This window comes from Bos mutus, chromosome 1 (genome assembly GCF_027580195.1).
Source record: "Bos mutus isolate GX-2022 chromosome 1, NWIPB_WYAK_1.1, whole genome shotgun sequence".
NCBI classification, from domain to species: Eukaryota; Metazoa; Chordata; class Mammalia; order Artiodactyla; family Bovidae; genus Bos; species Bos mutus.
Genome location: NC_091617.1, coordinates 27732451 through 27739867, shown reverse-complemented (window position 1 = coordinate 27739867; position 7417 = coordinate 27732451). Strand labels below are relative to the sequence as shown.

Sequence of the window (7417 nt, the reverse complement as noted above, 5' to 3'; positions counted from 1 at the left end):
ATTTGCATATAGCAATCTTATGTTTTCTTAGACTCTCTAACAGGTTCTAATTAGTTTCTTTAAAGCCGAAGAAGCATTTTTGAAATTTTAGGGTTGGACATTGATATAAAGAAATAAGTTAAAGCTTAAATTTTATATGATGGCAAAAAGAAGAGAGGGAAAAATGACAGGTTTTAAATTAAAAGAGAGATTTCAAACACTGGCATGGAGGGCATCTTTGTGATCTTGAACAAACTTCAGACCTCCCCTCTCCTTTCCTCATCATCGTTTTATGCTTTCTGTCATTTTTTTTTTTAATTTTATTTTTGAACTTTACAATATTGTATTGGTTTTGCCAAATATTGAAATGAATCCACCACAGGTATACATGTGTTCCCCATCCTGAACCCTCCTCCCTCCTCCCTCCCCATACCATCCCTCTGGGTCATCCCAGTGCACCAGCCCCAAGCATCCAGTATCGTGCATCGAACCTGGACTGGCGACTCGTTTCATATATGATATTATACATATTTCAATACCATTCTCCCAAATCATCCCACCCTCTCCCTCTCCCACAGAGTCCAAAAGACTGTTCTATACATGTATTGTTTTAAAAACTAAATTAGAAAATGTGAACTAGTTTGATAATATTAGGCATTTGATGGCAATCAATAAATTCTACTTTCCTTCATTAAATGCAAACTAGGACACTTAATAAACTAAATGGGCAATTATTTGCTTAGCATCTCCTACATTTTCCTTTCCTTTACCTTTACTTACTTCTGTAAAATCCATTTCATAAGAGAGCATAGAATTATCTCCAAGTATACTGCCATGAATTTTATTTCAACCGTATCTTTAACCAACCACATGCTTTGAAAACAGAAAGTGAGGGATTATACATTATTCTAGTGGTAATAAATGGTAATTACTGTGGCTTCAATTGATGAAAATTGCCCTGGTGATATAGACTTAAATAAAAAAACCCATATTTTATATTTTTGGCATATGTTAAATATTTAAATATATGTTGATTTATGAGAGTTAGGGATGCTTATAGAGTTAAAGAAATTTGTGGCTATTTTGCTAGACTATCTCATAAAGAATATACATTTCATACAATGGGAAAAAAGTTAGATGGGCCACAGTTTAAGTATGTAATATCATTTCTAATGATTAATCACTTATAAATATTGATAATCCAGCTTATTTTAAAAGACACTTTCTTGGCTGGGCTAGAATTTTAATTTGCAAAAATTGGCTGGAAACAAACATTGGTAATTAGTTTCTGGTTTGCATAAGCCTTGCTTTGCAAATATTTGCTCTTCTAAAGAGTTAGCAATGGGTGTTTGCATATGTACAAGGATTTGTGGGCAGTAACAGTGAGATGCATTATGATTTTGGTAACTGCCATCATGTATTTTACTTGGGCTTCACATTTGGTAAGACCCACCTGTTTCTCCTCACCTCCTAATAATCCAGTATGACATTCTGGGGAGCTGGTTAAGTTTCTCTAAGAAATTAAGTTCTCACCTGATCATCCATGTTCCCAAGAGGCCCAATTTGGTTGCCATCTGAATTTTTAAAAACAGAGGTCAAGCTGCATTTGGAATCTTGAACAAAGATTCCTTCCTCCACCTTCCCTACCCCTCCTTTTTATTTATGAATAAAAATCACATGAATTGGAAATGGTTTCATTTTTAAAGGCAAGAATAAAATATTATTACTGAAGTCCAGGGCTGAGGCCTCAGTCAGCACTTCTCATATTTCTGGCAAACTCAGGTGATCTCAATTTGGTACAAACTAATCTAGAGCCTTCCTGGTGGCTTCCCTGGTGGCTCAGAGGTTAAAGCGTCTGCCTGGAATGCAGGAGACCCGGGTTCGATCCCTGGATCGGGAAGATCCCCTGGAGAAGGAAATACCAACCACTCCAGTACTCTTGCCTGGAGAATCCCATGGAGGGAGGAGCCTGGTAGGCTACAGTCCATGGGGTCGCAAAGAGTCAGACACGACTGAGTGACTTCACTTTCAGTCTAGAGCCAGGTCATCCAAAATGAGGCATATTTGCCACAGAGAGGCTGACCCCAGAAGAAAGATCAGAATTTATATGGCTATGCAGCTTTATAGAGCTTATATGTGTATAGTATATATATTTATACATTTTATCATTGTTCATTGGCACCTTGTGTTGGGTTTAAATAATATAATATATTCTGACACTGTTGCATTTATGTAACTTATTTAAAAAAACTAAATAGATTTTGGGGTGGAGTTAACCATTTTTTTAACTGATGGATACATCAAATTAGAAAAAGAAAAACTTTGGCCATCCACGATCTCAGCAATCTTCTTTCTTTGCAATCTATCGTTTGCAAGATTCTCTATCTGGAGAAGACTTACAAACACCAAACGGAAGCCTCTATGCTGAATTTGTGTGCACCCCACACAATATTAGGGGAACTTTCTGGTGTCTCAGCACCATAATGGCCTCTGTTAGAAAGCTCAACCCAGTTTAGGTATTTTCTACCCAGTTCAGTTCAGTTGCTCAATCATCTCCAACTCTTTGCGACTCCATGGACTGCAGCATGCCAGGCTTCCCTGTCCATCACTAACACCCAAAGATTACTCAAACTCATGTCCATCAAGTCGGGGATGCCATCCAACCATCTCATCCTCTGTCATCCCCTTCTCCTCCTGCCTTCAATTTTTCACAGCATCAAGGTCTTTTCCAATGAGTCCATTGTTCACAACAGGTGGCCAAATTATTGGAGTTTCAGCTTCAGCATCAGTCCTTCCAATGAATATTCAGGACTGATTTCCTTTAGGATGGACTGGTTGGATCTCTTTGCAGTCCAAGGGACTCTCAGGAGTCTTCTCCAACACCACAGTTCAGAAGCATCCATTCTTTGGCACTCAGCTTTCTTTATAGTCCAACTCTCACATCTACATGACTACTAGAAAAACCAAAGCTTTGACTAGATGGACCTTTGTTGGCAAAGTAATGTCTCTGCTTTGTAAAATGCTAAGTTGGTCATAACTTTTCTTCCAAGGAGCAAGCATCTTTTAGTTTCATGGCTGCAGTCACTATCTGCAGTGATTTTGGAGCCCCCAAATAAAGTCTGCCACTGTTTCCATTGTTTCTCCATCTTTTTGCCATGAAGTGATGGGACCAGATGCCATGATCTTAGTTTCCTGAATGTTGAGTTTTAAGCCATCTCTCACTCTTCTCTTTCACTTGCATCAAGAAGCTCTTTAGTTCTTCTTTGTTTTCTGCCATAAGTGTGGTGTCATCTGCATATTTGAGGTTATTGATATTTCTCCTGGAAATCTTGATTCCAACTTGTGCTTCATCCAGTCCAGCATTTCTCATGATGTATTCTGCATATAAGTTAAATAAGCAGGATGACAATATATAGCTTTGATGTACTCCTTTCCTAATTTGAAACAAGTCAATTGTTCCAAGTTCAATTCTAACTGTTGCTGCTTGACCTGCATACAGATTTTTCAGGATGCAGGTCAGGTGGTATGCTATTCTCATCTCTATAGTAATTTCCCACAGTTTATTGTGATCCACATAGTCAAAGGCATTGACATAGTCAATAAAGCAGAAGTAGATATTTTTCTGGAACCCTCTCACTTTTTTGATGATCCAACGGATGTTGGCAATTTGATCTCTGGTTTCTCTGCTTTTTCTAAATCCAGCTTGAACATCGGGAAGTTCATGGTTACGTACTATTGAAGCCTGGTTTGGAAGATTTTGTGCATTACTTTACTAGCATGTGGAGTGAATGCAATTGTGCAGTAGTTTGAGCATTCTTTGGCATTGCCCTTCTTTGGGATTGGAATGAAAACTGACCTTTTCCAGTCCTGTGGCCACTGCTGAGTTTTCCAAATTTGCTGGCATATTGAGTACAGCACTTTCACAGCATCATCTTTTAGGATTTGCAATAACTCAACTGGAATTCCATCACCTCCACTAGCTTTGTTTGTAGTGCTGCTTCCTAAGGCCCACTTGACTTCGCATTCCAGGATGTCTGGCTCTAGGTGAGTGATCACACCATTGTGATTATCTGGGCAGTGAAGATCTTTTTTGTATATTTCTTCTGTGTATTCTTGCTACCTTTTCTTAATATCTTCTGCTTCTGTCAGGTCCATACCATTTCTGTCCTGTATTGTGCACATGTTTGCATGAAATGTTCCCTTGGTATCTCTAATTCTCTTGAAGAGATCTTTAGTCTTTCCCATTCTATTATTTTCCTCTATTTACTCCACCCTGTTCCATTTTCCCTGTTCAAATGAGATTAGTATATAAATAGTGAAAAAGCAAGGTTGATGATGGGGTGAAATAGTTTTTGTCAATAGATTTGTGTTGATACAGCCAATGAGCATTTCCTCTTTTCTATGGAGCTTGTTATTTTTTTTTATCAAATCACTAGAGATTATATTTTTGCCTCCTCACGGGCTACTAGTTGTTCTAGAAATTGGGCTGTGGCATGTCAGAGAAGGATAATGGGCAGGATAACACTTAAGTTTTTGATCACTATTTATTTGTCATAATTTGCTAGCTTTGCTCTATTAGTTCAACTGGAGCCTCTACTCTATGAGAACATGTTACTTTCTCAGCCTAGAATGTTCACACTTGGCCTAGCTAAAATATTCTTCCATGTCCCCACAAGAATGGGTGCAGGTCACCTCTATGTAATCACATATGCTCAACACTTACCTCCATAATATATAATTCTTCCTTTTGCTTTAAATTTTCTTCTTTATATTTTTGATACATTCAGAATTTGTTTCTAACAGCCTTATTGAGGTTTAAGAGACATATTCAATTCAGTTCCATCTCAGTCCTGTCCGACTTTTTGTGACCCCATGAACCTCAGCACGCCAGGCCTTCCTGCCCATAACCAACTCCCGGAGTCCACCCAAGCCCATGTCCATCGAGTTGATGATGCCATCCAACCATCTCATCCTCTGTTGTCTGTTGTCATCCTTCTTATCTTGCCCTCAATCTTTCCTGGCATCAAGGGTCTTTTCAAATGAGTCAGCTCTTTGCATCAGGTGGCCAAAGTATTGAAGTTTCAGCTTCAACATCAGCCCTTCCAATGAACACCCAGGACTGATCTCCTTTAGGATGGACTGGTTGGATCTCCTTGCAGTCCAAGGGACTCTCAAGAGTCTTCTCCAACACCGCAGTTCAGAAGCATCCATTCTTTGATGCTCAGCTTTCTTTGTAGCCCAACTCTTACATCCATACATGACCACTGGAAAAACCATAGACTTGACTACACAGACCTTTGTTGGCAAAGTAATGTCTGTGCTTTTGAATATGCTATCTAGGTTGGTCATAACTTTCCTTCTAAGGAGTAAGCGTCTTTTAATTTCATGGCTGCAATCACCATCTGTGGTGATTATTAGGCAGGTACAAAAATAACTGCGGTTTTGCATTGTTGAAATTTGCTGTTTGATATTGGAATACTTTCTTAAATAAATGTGGTTAGGTTAAACATTATTTTAATGCCCAATTCTCACTTTATATTTTTGTTCATGACTTATTACTTGCTGTGTATTTTATATTTATTTTAAACTATGGAAATGATGTTAGACAAAAAACAAATTTGAGTAATTTCCTTATTCGAGTTCAAGATGAGTCATAAAGCTGTGGAGACAACACACATCAGCAATGCATTTGGCCCAGAAACTGCTGCTGAACTTACAGCGCAGTGGTGGTTCAAGAAGATTTGCAAAGGAGACCAGAGACTTGAAGATGAAGAACATAGTGCCCGGTGATCAGAAGTTGACAATGACCAACTGAGAGCCATCATCTAAGCTGATCTTCTTACAACTAAATAAGAAGTTGCCAAAGAATTCAATGTCAACCACGCTATGGGCAATTGACATTTGAAGCAAATTGGAAAGGTGAAAAACTCAATAAGTGATGCCACATGAGCTGACCACGAAAACAAAACAAAACAAAACAAAAACATCATTCTGTAGTGTCATCTTGCAACAACAACAAACCTTTTCTTGATCAGATTGTGACATGCAATGAAAGGTAGATTTTATATGACAGCCAGTGATGACCAGCTCAGTGATTATAGCCAGAAGATGCTCCAAAGCACTTCCCAAAGCCAAACTTGCACCAAAAAAAACAGGTCGTGGTCACTGCTTGTTAGTCTGCTGCCCGTCTGAACCAATACAGCTTTCTGAATCCTGGTGAAACCATTACACCTGAGAAGTATGCTCAACAAATCAATTAGATGCACCAAAAACTGCAATGCCTGCAGCTGGCATTGGTCAACAGAAACAGCCCAATTCTTCTTCATGACAATGCCCAACTGCAGGTCTCACAATCAACACTTCAAATGTTAAATGAATTGTGCTACAAAGTTTTTTTTTTTTTTTAAATTTTACAGTATTGTATTAGTTTTACCAAACATCGAAATGAATCCGCCACAGGTATACCCGCGTTCCCCATCCTGAACCCTCCTCCCTCCTCCCTCCCCATACCCTCCCTCTGGGTCGTCCCAGTGCACCAGCCCCAAGCATCCAGTATCGTGCATCGAACCTGGACTGGCGACTCATTTCATACATGATATTATACATGTTTCAATGCCATTCTCCCAAATCTCCCCACCCTCTCCCTCTCCCACAGAGTCCATAAGACTGATCTATATATCAGTGTCTCTTTTGCTGTCTCGTACACAGGGTTATTGTTACCATCTTTCTAAATTCCATATATATGTGTTAGTATACTGTATTGGTGTTTTTCTTTCTGGCTTCCTTCACTCTGTATAATAGGTTCCAGTTTCATCCACCTCATTAGAACTGATTCAAATGTATTCTTTTTAATGGCTGAGTAATACTCCATTGTGTATATGTACCATAGCTTTCTTATCCACTCATCTGCTGATGGACATCTAGGTTGCTTCCATATTCCGCCATGTTCACCTGACACTTCGCCAAATGCTTACCACTTCTTCAAGCATCTTGACAACTCTTTGCAGGGAAAATGCTTCCACAATCAGCAGGAGGCAGAAGATGCTTTCCAAGAGTTTGTTGAATCCCAAAGCATGGATTTTTATGCTGCAGGAATAAACCAACTTATTTCTTGTTGGCAAAAATGTGTTGATTATAATGGTTCCTATTTTGATTAATAAATGTGTTTGATCCTAGTTATAATGAATTAAAATTCATGTTCTGAAACTACAGATATGTTTGAAAGTGAAAGTGAAAGCTACTCAGTCGTGTCCAACTCTTTGCAACCCCATGAACCATAAAGTCCATGGAATTCTCCAGGCCAGAATACTCTAGTGGGTAGCTGTTCCCTTCTCCAGGGTTTCTTCCCAACCCAGGGATCGAACTCAGGTCTCCCACATTGCAGGTGGATACTTTATCAGCTGAGGCACAAGGGAAGCACAGTTATGCTTGTACCAAC

General features: G+C 39.1%; 1 non-coding gene across 1 annotated transcript; it reads left to right on the top strand.

Moving 5' to 3' along the window:
- Positions 1-1796: 1796 nt before the first annotated feature.
- Positions 1797-1879, top strand: TRNAS-GGA (transfer RNA serine (anticodon GGA)). Its single transcript has one exon. It is a non-coding gene; the product is annotated as a tRNA-Ser (tRNA).
- The last annotated feature ends 5538 nt before the right edge of the window (positions 1880-7417 follow it).